At 37.6% G+C, this 12,451-nt stretch overlaps 1 pseudogene; it reads left to right on the forward strand.

The window, feature by feature from the left end:
• Positions 1–4,856: 4,856 nt before the first annotated feature.
• On the forward strand, positions 4,857–6,636 carry LOC116122755 (annotated as a pseudogene).
• Positions 6,637–12,451: the final 5,815 nt, after the last annotated feature.

The following is a 12,451-nucleotide window of genomic DNA, read 5'->3' on the forward strand; positions in this document are numbered from 1 at the left end:
TCTCTTTGCACGATTGATATGTTTGGCCTCTTAAAATCTAGTGAAATACTCATTGATTCATCTTTTAAATAACTCCTTAATTTTGAATAAAGTTTGATGCTTTTGGAATATGTTATCACATTGGATGCTAGAATGTGTACATATGCTAGCCACAACTTGTTTAAAAGACTTTCATTCTTTATGATTGCTCCAAGTGTGCTTACACGTTTTTACTGCTCTCGCACATTATCTCTGTTGCTTCTTGAGTGCTCATACGATTGCACTGTGCGCACATTTTGTTTTTGTAGAGAGTCCATTTTAAGTAAACCTCTTTTTAGGGTTTAAGGTTTCTACTATTTATGGCTCCATGCATCCTTTAGTGATAAAAAAACCCTTTGCATTGCCTTTTGACTTTTTCTCTGATTTTTTTGCTCTAATCTTATTTGTTTCTTTAGTTTGTGTTCTTCTTTTGCTTGATGGATCCTCATAAGTCATCTTTGACTAAAAAGCACAAGAAATCATGTCATCAATTCTTCCCACTTGCAGATTAAGTCACCATTGAGGTTTGGGTCAAACCTTATGAAAAAAGAGCGGAGTAAGTTGAAGGGGAGAGGATGTTTGTTGTTGTGTTTATGGTGATATCTTTTGTTGCATATTTTGAACTCTTTATATGTTTATGTTTTGGCACATATGAACTAATTAACTTTGATGAACTTTTCAAAGGGGAGTTTGTTTTAGCCTAATTATTGTTGAATTTCTTTGTGTTTTTTGTTTCATTTTGCCTTGGTTCATAGTGTTGGTGAACTTTTGTTGTTGCCTTTGTGTTGTGTTTATTTCTTTTCTCAGTTTGATAATATTGGTTGTTTTTGTGAGATTTTGTATTGATCTTGTGATCAATTTGTTGTTTTGTTCATAAGTTTGACAAAAGGGAGATTGTTGAATTTATTTTTTGTGTGCGCAAGCTATTGTGTGTGTGCACATTGAAGTAGACATATGCATGTTGCATTTCATTTATATTTTACTTGTGTGGGCGCATACTGTTCTTCTGTGCTAACATTGCATGTTTAACTCACTTTGCACAAATTACTTTTTTTATCTTTACCATTTGAGATATTTTTTGTCATCTTTTTTGTTGTCATGAGGACCACCTACATGTGTTCCAATTCTCTTGTGGTCTAGGGAAATAAGCTTTTTCCTTTTTGGTTGTGGTCCCAAAAGATTGGTGAATCTTTTCCATTTTGGACCAAAATGTGTCAGTCCATGTTTGTTACTTGGCAAGAATTGGGGGCATGACATTGACATATATCATCTTCATTCTTGCTCATTTGTAAAGCTAACCCTTGATATTGTATTTACTTGTGCTTTGATTCTTTTGCATATGTAGTATTTTCTTATATTATCTTGTCCATCAAGTTTTATCTCTTTCATGGTTTTTGTGTGAGTTTTCTCTTTAAGGTGTCCACCTCTTCTTGTGTCCTCACAGTTGTGAGCTTTTGTTTGTGGTCCCAACAAAATGAAGAGATTGTCTGCCACTTGTCTTAAAGAGATTGGTCAAGCAAGGATTATGATTATTTAAACCCATCTTCTTCTTCCTTGCAGCTTTGAACCTAGATATTATTTTGTTTGTGCTTTGAAATTCTTTAGAGAGTTAATTTCTTTATGGTTCTATATATGGTTTAATGCTTACATTTTTTATTCGTCTTTGTTTATTGTTTGTTGTTGCTGGAACTTGGTTCCTACTAGAGCTTGAAAGGAGTCTCAACTGTGGAAGCTGGAGGTGTTCTTTGGCAAGTGAACCTTGGGTGGAACTCAAGTGTTGTTTGGGAGTGTTCCTAGTGTGGAGTGATCCTAGAAGCAATGAAGCATTAGAGATTCAGAGGTGGTGTTTAGTGTAAGTAGAACAGTAGTTCTCTTTGTTGTAGCTAAATCAACTCTGAGTGATATGTTGTAATGTTTTGTTATAGTGATTAGTTTCGATCTAGTGAGGTCCCATGGATGTAGCTAAGATGGTTTTAGTCAACCATGTATATCTTGTGTGCTTTATCTTTACCACTTGTGGTTTTTATTCATGCTTAACTTGGTAATAATTAATCAATTTGGTAAAATCTTCTGTTGCACTTTAAAATGGGTATCCAACGTTGAATAGAGTTTACCAACTCTACCATTAACTGATAAAGAGTACCTGGATAACCAAAAAGTATGATTAATTCTTCATTTGGCTGACCTGGTCATACCCTTGTCAACTAACTCTTGGTTTCCATTGGAATATTGTAAGTCTTTATCGTCACAATAACCAAATTTTTGGTAGATGGTTATGAAACTTATTCCATATCCTGAAAATGAATCAGGGTGATTTCTTAGTATCAACTAGGTCCAGGCCTACTTCTTCCTTTGATATTCAGAGGTTTGTAAAGTTAATAAAAAGTCTATTTGATGTTTAAAGTGGTAGAGTCAATCACGTACAATGTTCAATGGCTCAAAGTTCCTCAAAACCTTCCCATGATTATATAATTCAATTCAAACTATACTCTAATTTTTAATTCTCTCTTATATTATGAAAATCATAACAATCGCTTTCTTCTTAAGAGTTAAGGGACACTTTCCTCCTTAGGTTTGCCAAAAGTAACCTATTAGTTTTTAATTAACAAACTGGAAAAATGATTAGTTTTTAGTAATTACATGAGGAAAACAACATTATTAATATGTAAACAAAAATAAGTGAGAGAAAGGAAATATTGTTTGATTTTTAATAAATAAGCGAGAGATTGATTTATCTAATAATATCAGTGTTTTAAAACTCTGCCCGACTGCGTTCAATCAAGGCTCAGGACCTTCATCGAGCCGAGTTACATTTGACTGTTCATGGCAAACCCTAGATAGATGAACATCAAGCATAGAAATACCACAAATCACATCGATAACGATCATGGCGCAACCTGCTATTGTTGGCGTTGGCTACGTGAACGAGGGTGGGTGAGATGGTTTTGGTCAGGAGACTGAGGGAGAGTTTTCATAGTGATGGGGTGTGTTGTCGATGCTAGAAACACGCCCTATTTGCATGGGTTGTCGATGTTGGCAGTGTAATTTAGGGTGTTTTTGTAGATTTCAAACTTGTGGAACTTATATTAATTTTAGGAATGTTTTGCTAGATTTCAAACCTTTGACATGCTACGTCACCAGTTTGATCCGTCGGTCAAACCGGTTCAACCGATCAACTCAGACCCATCCACTTTGTTGGTATCACTTCGGCTAGGTTTTAAAGTCTTGAATAATATACGTCAGAAGAAGAGAGAGGAAGTACGTAATACTTAATAATAAGCGAGATATTTGATTACTTTTTGTGTGTGTGTGTGTTTTTTTTTTTTTTTTTTTTTCTTGTGTGAGGGTATTTTTGTTAAAATTGTTCTGGGTGAGTATAGTTATGGCAAACCTCAGTGGGGGAAAGTGTCTTCTAACTCTTTCTTCTTTTCGCTGTCGACCACAAACTATTAGTGACAGTGCACGTTGCAGTATTCGGATACTGCTGCTAAAAGTCGTTGCAGTATTGATTACAGTGATGGTGACTAGAGACACTGCGTTTATGCATAATTAATGTATAACAAGTAGGATAAACATATGGGTAACGGTATTTCTAGTCCATCAAAGTTTTGAAGAAAAATATCAATACAATGTCAATGTCATATAATTAACATTTATTTTCATTAATTTATTAAAATGCTCGTTTTAAGAATCTCAATTTGCAACTTAGAGACTGCAAAGTAGTCGCAACAGCCATGAAAGTGATCAAGATATTGAGTGGCTGACATACAATCCGATTAAATTCTTCATTTGGCGGCTTCCATTAGGCTGACCTGATCAAACCCCTTCTCTATTCCACATCTTCACTGGAGGACAAGTCTCCATCATCTTCTCTGTATACTTAAAAAGTTAAGAAAATCAAGGAGGATGAATTCTATCAGTCCTTAATCTCCCCCCTGGCCGCATTTTCGACAACTAGCTCCAACCTGAAAGATGGTGGTGTTGTGAAAAAGTGGTTTCTTCCACTTTTGTTCTTTACTTTATTTTGCTTTCAGCCTCTACCATGTGCTCAGTCTCAGCTTCCTCCCGACGAGGTAATTAGTTTCAGTTTTCAGCGGTATACATAGCCAAGATTTTTTTTTTGTTTTCACCAGAGCTATATATATTTTGATTTATGAACATCTATTTTGTGAATAAATATTATATGCTTGAGAGAAAATTAACGATGCATGATATATACATATGATAACAAAAGTTTTGAGTTAAGGTGATTGAGTGGTATATATACCGTCTTTCAAGTATAATCAATTCAATTATCTTTAATGAAGACTTTGCATTAATAAGAATCTTCCCGTCACTCCACCTTAATTATGTATGCTGATAAGCAGAGCTGTTTGGTGTTATTTTGGTTTCACATAATTGTGACGGTGAGAAACAACTGTTTTATAGTGGTCAATTTTTGGATTGATCAATTTATATTCCGTTTCTTCTAATTGTTATGCCTTTCTTCTTGGTATGTGTTTACTATCTAACCTGCAAAAACAAATAATTTGCCTTTGTGATTGGAGTGGCCACTTCAGTGTTATTCCTTGTCTTTGTGTCTTGGGTTCTTTTGTTGGAAACGCCCCTCGAACAGTTTCATCATTGCCCTTTGGCATGGTGGGATTCCCCAGCAGGAAAATTATGGACGTAAAACACACAGAGAACGGTATCGCTAAAGTCTTTGTTTGATTCAACCTATAGATTTCTTTTTTGGTTCAGTCGTCAAGTCATTCATATTTGACTCAAAAATACCTCCCATCTGTTGATTGCTACCGGTCAGATCTAAAGGCTAGATCTGCAAACAGGTACCTTCACTTACAGACAACTAAAAGCTGCCACTAACAATTTTGAGTATGCAAAAAGATTGAGAAGGCGGTTTTGGATCTGTATATAAGGTAAACATTTTTTTTGCTATACAACTCTTATCATACTTCATAGGCATTGACAAATATTTATAAATCTCTTGATAACAGGGTCAGCTATCAGATGGTACTTTTATTGCCGTGAAGATGCTTTCTTCTAAATCAAGGCAAGGAAATCGAGAGTTTGTGAATGAGATAGGGATAATTTCTGGTTTGCAACACCCAAATCTTGTAAAGCTTTACGGATGCTGTGTCGAGGGAGATCAATTATTGCTGGTTTATGAGTACATGGAGAATAACTGACTTGCACGTGCACTTTTTGGTAACATCCTGACATTTGCTTTTCAGTATTTTAATAGCACTTGCATGTGCGAATTGCTTTCAATTTTAAAACTTTTTTGACTAGATATTGTTTATTATCAATATATAGGTCCAGAAATTACCTTGAAATTGGACTGAACAACAAGACAGAAAATATGTATTGGCATAGCCAGAGGTCTAGCTTTTCTCCATGATGAATCAACTCTTAAGATAGTTCACAGAGACATCAAAGCTACAAATGTGCTACTAGACAAGGAATTGAATGCTAAGATATCGGATTTTGGATTAGCTAAGCTCAAAGAAGAAGATAACACCCACATTAGCACTAGAGTTGCTGGAACCATGTAAGTAGAATGATTTTGCAACATAATTTCTGATCACACGTGTAATATTTTGTTGCTTCAAGCAAGGTATACTATTCTGACATTTTATTTGATTCCAGAGGTTACATGGCTCCAGAATATGCACTCTGGGGTCACCTGACCGAAAAAGCTGATGTTTATAGTTTTGGAGTTGTTGCTTTGGAAATTGTCAGTGGGATGAACAATGCAAGTTATAGAGCGAAAAATGAGCGTGTTTGCCTTCTTGATTGGGTAAGTTTCAATTGGATATGTCTACTCCTATGCATTGGATTCAAAAGTTTAACTAATATATTCTTTTTTCTCGGGTTTTGCAGGCTTTTGATTTGCAACAAAAGAAGAACTTGTTGGAGATAGTGGATCCAAAGCTGGAGCATGATTTTAACAAGGAAGAGGCTGAAAGGATGATAAAAGTAGCTCTTTTATGTTCCAATGCATCTCCAGAATTGAGGCCTACAATGTCAGAAGTGGTTAGTATGCTTGAAGCACAAACCATTTTTCATGAAGTGATCTCAGATCCTAGCATCTATGGTGATGACTTGCGATTGAAATCACTCAAAGGCCATCTTCAACGGATGATGCAAGAGCAGAATTCAAGTGGGGTTTCATCCTCAGACTTTTTTTCCGATAAAACAGGACTTGGTTCTTCCACCACGTCTGCTCATGATCTCTACCCAGTCAATTCTGAAAGCAAAAGGAACCTTATAGCAGAAAACGATCTTTATCCTGCCAATTCAGAGGCCACATATCTAACCTTTAGTAAGAGTTCTTCGGTTTAGCATCAAAGTTCTTGAGTTCAATAAACAAATAATGAATTAGATATGTAGAATTTTTTTACTGAAAGTTGTTCTTTTTAAGCATTGCTGTAAGTCATATTTCAACTGCAATTCTGAACCGTTTAAGGCCAACCATATATTACCCATGTCATCAACGAAGGTTTCTCTTCAGCTAGTTGTAAAAGATATATTACAATCTTTCTTTCTTTGTCTAATTTTAGCAAAGCCATGCCTACTCAAACTAGGCATCTTTGTCCTTTTTCTTTGGGCAATAATAAATCAAACAAAAATTCTTATCTTAAGCCAAGGCTTTATCACACTGCCATGTATTAGTATAAGCTGTGATGATTCTCCAATTGCATCAGATATTAGTTCTTTAGTTACTGAGTGATGACTTCTCTGTTATCATCCTCCAATCATGCACAATAAAAGTCTATTAAATTTTCAAGAAGGTTGATTTTCATTTTCATTATAGACAAGAAATCATTGCTTTCTCTTCCCCTTACAATTGCAACATCCATTTCAACATCTCAAGGGCGCAATGCTTCCTCCTCAGTGCATAGAAAATTTAAAAGGTAAATTATTTTTTAACCCTCAAACACTGATGAGATACACTTGTGGAAATTTGATAATTAGCATTCCTCTACCATTTCCAAAAATCTAATTTTTGAGAAAGCACATCATGCATTTACCGCAACTAGTCACCCCTGGCTATGCATTTAAAGCGGTAGAAGATGCATGTGCATGTCGATTGAAATGACGGGACATGACATTGCTCTTTCCGAAACGATGGCTGTACTTCTTCCACGAATTGCTACCATGTGATGGAGATGAACGGATGAGATCGTAGGAGATAATGAAGGGTGGTGATCTTCCACACAAACGAACAGTCGTGATCAATTCCTGCTTGAAATGACTTGCTATAAAAGCAATATAGGCCAAAAAACCTAAAAGGCTTTTGCAAACTCTTCTTTTCTAACCAGAAAAATTCTCTCTTGATCTCGATCGCGCATGTCCTTGATTTCTCGATGTTAATCCAACGACTTTCCTGACTCAAGTAAGTTTCCACTCTCCTCAACTCCTTCCTAGCTTGTTTTGTTGTTGTGTTTGCAAAGAAGTGGGTTGAATGGGGTTCTTGTCTGGCAAGTTTTAGACCAGGAAAGGTGTGTAGCCGGAGTTCGTTGTCAGATATTGGGTTGGTTAAAGTGGCTCTTCATCGGGTGATCACTTTGTGCACCCCTGGTGCTTAGGACTGAGAGCAAGTGTAGTTAGGCTAGTGGTCTTAGCTTTGATAGCTCGTAACACTTGTTCTTTCATGTTTCAGGTATTTGAAGACGAGTACAATGTCATGGACTCCAACAGCAGGAACAAGGGGAAAGCTATAAAGTAGACTTCCTCAATGGGTCGTGTTGAGCTCGATGAGAGAACTCTAGATGTTGTTCTCGTTGCCAAGGTGATGGATAGGAATCGCCTCAGTGGTGTTGAAGTGGACTCATTGAGGATTAACGATAAGTCTGGCGACGAAACGGAGCTTGAAATCGTGGGGCATACCTCCGCAGTTAGGGCTAAGAGAAACTCTACTTCTACGATCTCTCAGGAGGACTTAGATCGCATTAGGGATGAACATGCGATTGTCTGCCCCCTTTGCCTCATAGGAGGTTGATCATCTAACACCCCGCATTCTGGTTGGGTGGCGACCTCCAAGGTGCTCCTTTAATGTGAAGCATCAGTGCCACCTCCTCCCTTCAACGTTAAAGTCTTAGAACGCTTCAACATTGCTCTTTTTCAGCTCACAGCGAACTCATATTTGTACATGGTTGACATGTACATTACCTACATGAAGGGTGGCTTGGGCGAGTCATCGGTGGACGAGCTCGTTTACTTGTATAGCTTGAAGACATCCTAGGGAGGAGACATTTACTATCTCTCCAAGGCAAAAAGGGGCGATGTCAAAGGGCTGGAGGGAATGCCAAACAAATCTACGGGTTGGGATTCCAATTTCTTCTTCTACGAGAGTGTGGAAAACAGGCCCTTTAGGGATGCCAATAGGTGTTTGCTTGACTTTGCTTTAGGTAAATGTTAGGGCCAAAAATCATCTTCGGAACAAATAGGAAAACAGGACCACCGGCGAAGAAAAGGCCAGGCCCAGTCCTAGAGGGGCCCAAGCCAGATTAATCCCATTTGATACGAGATAAGGCCGGCCCAAAGCATCCGGGCACGGGCCTCCCAGTTCTAGCTCACTTCATGGGCCTATAGGCGAGTTCAGAGCCCACAGCCCCCACTGATCATTTTCCTGTTCTTGTGCAATCTCCTATTTGAAGTCACTCTCCTGTTCTTGGTCACTTTCCTACTTGAAGTGACTTCCCTGTTCAGATCACTTTCCTATTCGGACGCAGGTAAGACAGCTCACCACCGCCCTAACTTCTATAGGGTTTGCATTAGAGTTACACTCGGACTCCTACTCCTACCAGGATTGGGAGACCAAACAATCACTATATAAACAGAGGCCAGCCCTCTCACAAAGGACATGACATTACACCTTCACACCTGAAGTTCTTACTTGAGAGCTTCATATCACTACTGTAGTCACAGTCTCGGACTAGACTTCCGATAACCCCTCTACTCCCTAGCCCTCACCATATTAGCCTCTTTCAGCCTTGCTAACTTGAGCGTCGGAGTGCCTACAGCAAACACCCCCCGGTGTTTTCCGTCGCTTCACGCGTGTTTCTTTACGTGTGCAGGTACAACAGATTGCTAGTGGCCTCAACCTCATTGGCGATGTAGAAAACGCCTATTTGGATGGGTTGCGATGTTGGCAGGGTAATTTAGGGTGTTTTTGTAGATTTCAAACTTGTGAGAACTTATATAATTTTTAGGAATTTTTGCTAGATTTCAAACCTTTGACATGCTACGTCACCAGTTTGATCCGTCGGTCAAACCGGTTCAACCGATCAACTCAGAACCCATCCACTTTGTTGGTATCACTTCGGCCAGGTTTTAAAGTCTTGAATAATATCATCAGTCAAGAAGAGAGAGGAAGTACGTAATACTTAATAAATGAAGCGAGATATTTGATTACTTTTTGTGTGTGTGTGTGTGTTTTTTTTTTTTTTTTTTTTCTTGTGTGAGGGTTTTTTGTTAAAAATTGTTCTGGGTGAGTATAGTTATGGCAAACCTCAGTGGGGGAAAGTGTCTTCAACTCTTTCTTCTTTTCGCTGTCGACCACAAACTATTAGTGACAAGTGCACGTTGCAGATTCGGATACTGCTGCTAAAAGTCGTTGCAGTATTGATTACAGTGATGGTGACTAGAGACCCTGCGGTTATGCATAATTAATGTATAACAAGTAGGATAAACATATGGGTAACGGTATTCTAGTCCATCAAAGTTTTGAAGAAAAATATCAACAATGTCAATGTCATATAATTAACATTTATTTCATTAATTATTAAAATGCTCGTTTTAAGAATCTCAATTTGCAACTTAGAGACTGCAAAGAAGTCGCAACAGCCATGAAAGTGATCAAGATATTGAGTGGCTGACATACAAATCCGATTAAATTCTCATTTGGCGGCTTCATTAGGCTGACCTGATCAAACTTCTCTATTCCACATCTTCACTGGAGGACAAGTCTCATCATCTTCTCTGTATACTTAAAAAGTTAAGAAAATCAAGGAGAGGATTCTATCAGTACTTAATCTCCCCCTGGCCGCATTTTCGACAACTAGCTCCAACCTGAAAGATGGTGGTGTTGAGAAAAAGTGGTTTCTTCCACTTTGTTTCTTTACTTTATTTTGCTTCAGCCTCTACCATGTGCTCAGTCTCAGCTTCCTCCGACAGGTAATTAGTTTCAGTTTTCAGCGGTATACATAGCCAAGTTTTTTTTGTTTTTCACCAGAGCTATTATATTGATATGAACATCTATTTTATGGAATAAATATATTGCTGAGAGAGAGAAATAACGATGCAATATACATATGTAAAACTAATAAGTTTTGAGTTAAGGTGATTGGTGGTATATATACGTCTTTCAAGTATAATCAATTCAATTATCATTTAATGAAGACTTTGCATTAATAAGAATCTTCTCCGTCACTTCACCTTAATTATGTATGCTGATAAGCAGAGCTGTTTGGTGTTATTTCTGTTTCACATAATGTGTGACGGTGAGAAACAACTGTTTTAAGTGGTCAGATTTTTGGATGTATCAATTTATATTCCGTTTCTTCTAATTGTATGCCTTTCTTCTTGGTATGTGTTTTACTTATCTCAGAACCTGCAAAAACAAATAATTTGCCTATTGTGATTGGAGTGGCCACTTCAGTGTTATTCCTTGTTCTTTGTGTCTTGGGATTCTTTTGTTGGAAACGACCCTCGAACAGTTTCATCATTGCCCTTTGGCATGGTGGGATTCCCCAGCAGGAAAATTATGGACGTAAAAACACAAGAGAACGAGGTATCAGCTAAAGTCTTTGTTGATAACCTATAGATTCTTTTTGGTTCAGTCGTCAAGTCATTCATATTGACTCAAAAATAACCTCCCATCTGTTGATTGCTACCGGTCAGATCTTAAAGGGCTAGATTGCAAACAGGTACCTTCACTTACAGACAACTAAAAGCTGCCACTAACAATTTTGAGTATGCAAAAAGATTGGAGAAGGCGGTTTTGGATCTGTATATAAGGTAAACATTTTTATTGCTATACAACTCTTATCATACTTCATAGGCATTGACAAATAATTTATAAATCTCTTGATACAGGGTCAGCTATCAGATGGACTTTTATTGCCGTGAAGATGCTTTCTTCAAATCAAGGCAAGGAAATCGAGAGTTGTGAATGAGATAGGGATAATTTTGGTTTGCAACACCCAAATCTTGTAAGCTTACGGATGCTGTGTCGAGGGAGATCAATTATGGGGTTTATGAGTACATGGAGAATAACTGCTTGCACGTGCACTTTTTGGTAACATCTGACATTTGCTTTTCAGTATTTTAATAGCACTTGCTTGTCGAATTGCTTTCAATTTTAAAACTTTTTTGACTAGATATGTTATTATCAATATATAGGTCCAGAAATTACCTTGAAATTGGACTGACAACAAGACAGAAAATATGTATTGGCATAGCCAGAGGTCTAGCTTTTCTCCATGATGAATCAACTCTTAGATAGTTCACAGAGACATCAAAGCTACAAATGTGCTACTAGACAAGGAATTGAATGCTAAGATATCGGATTTTGGATTAGCTAAGCTCAAGAAGAAGATAACACCCACATTAGCACTAGAGTTGCTGGAACCATGTAGTAGAATGATTTTGCAACATTTCTGATCACACGTGTAATATTTTGTTGCTTCAAGCAGGTATACTATTCTGACATTTTATTTGATTCCAGAGGTTACATGGCTAGAAATGCACTCTGGGGTCACCTGACCGAAAAAGCTGATGTTTATAGTTTTGGAGTTGTTGCTTTGGAAATTGTCAGTGGATGAACAATGCAAGTTATAGAGCGAAAAATGAGCGTGTTTGCCTTCTTGATTGGGTAAGTTCAATTGGATATGTCTACTCCTATGCATTGGATTCAAAAGTTTAACTAATATATCTTTTTTCTCGGGTTTTGCAGGCTTTTGATTTGCAACAAAAGAAGAACTTGGGGATAGTGGATCCAAAGCTGGAGCATGATTTTAACAAGGAAGAGGCTGAAAGGATGATAAAAGTAGCTCTTTTATGTTCCAATGCATCTCCAGAATTGAGGCTACAGTGTCAGAATGGTTAGTATGCTTGAAGCACCATTTTCATGAAGTTATCTCAGATCCTAGACTCTATGGTGATGACTTGCGATTGAAATCACTCAAAGGCCATCTTCAACGGATGATGCAAGAGCAGAATTCAAGTGGGGTTTCACCTCAGACTTTTTTTCCGATAAAACAGGACTGTTTCTTCCACCACGTCTGCTATGATCTCTACCCAGTCAATTCTGAAAGCAAAAGGAACCTTATAGCAGAAAACGATTTTATCCTGCCAATTCAGAGGCCACATATCAACCTTTAGTAGAGTTCTTCGGTTTAGCATCAAAGTTCTTGAGTTCAATAAACAA

The sequence above is a fragment of the Pistacia vera genome, unplaced genomic scaffold (assembly GCF_008641045.1).
Source record: "Pistacia vera cultivar Batoury unplaced genomic scaffold, PisVer_v2 Contig137, whole genome shotgun sequence".
NCBI classification, from domain to species: domain Eukaryota; kingdom Viridiplantae; phylum Streptophyta; class Magnoliopsida; order Sapindales; family Anacardiaceae; genus Pistacia; species Pistacia vera.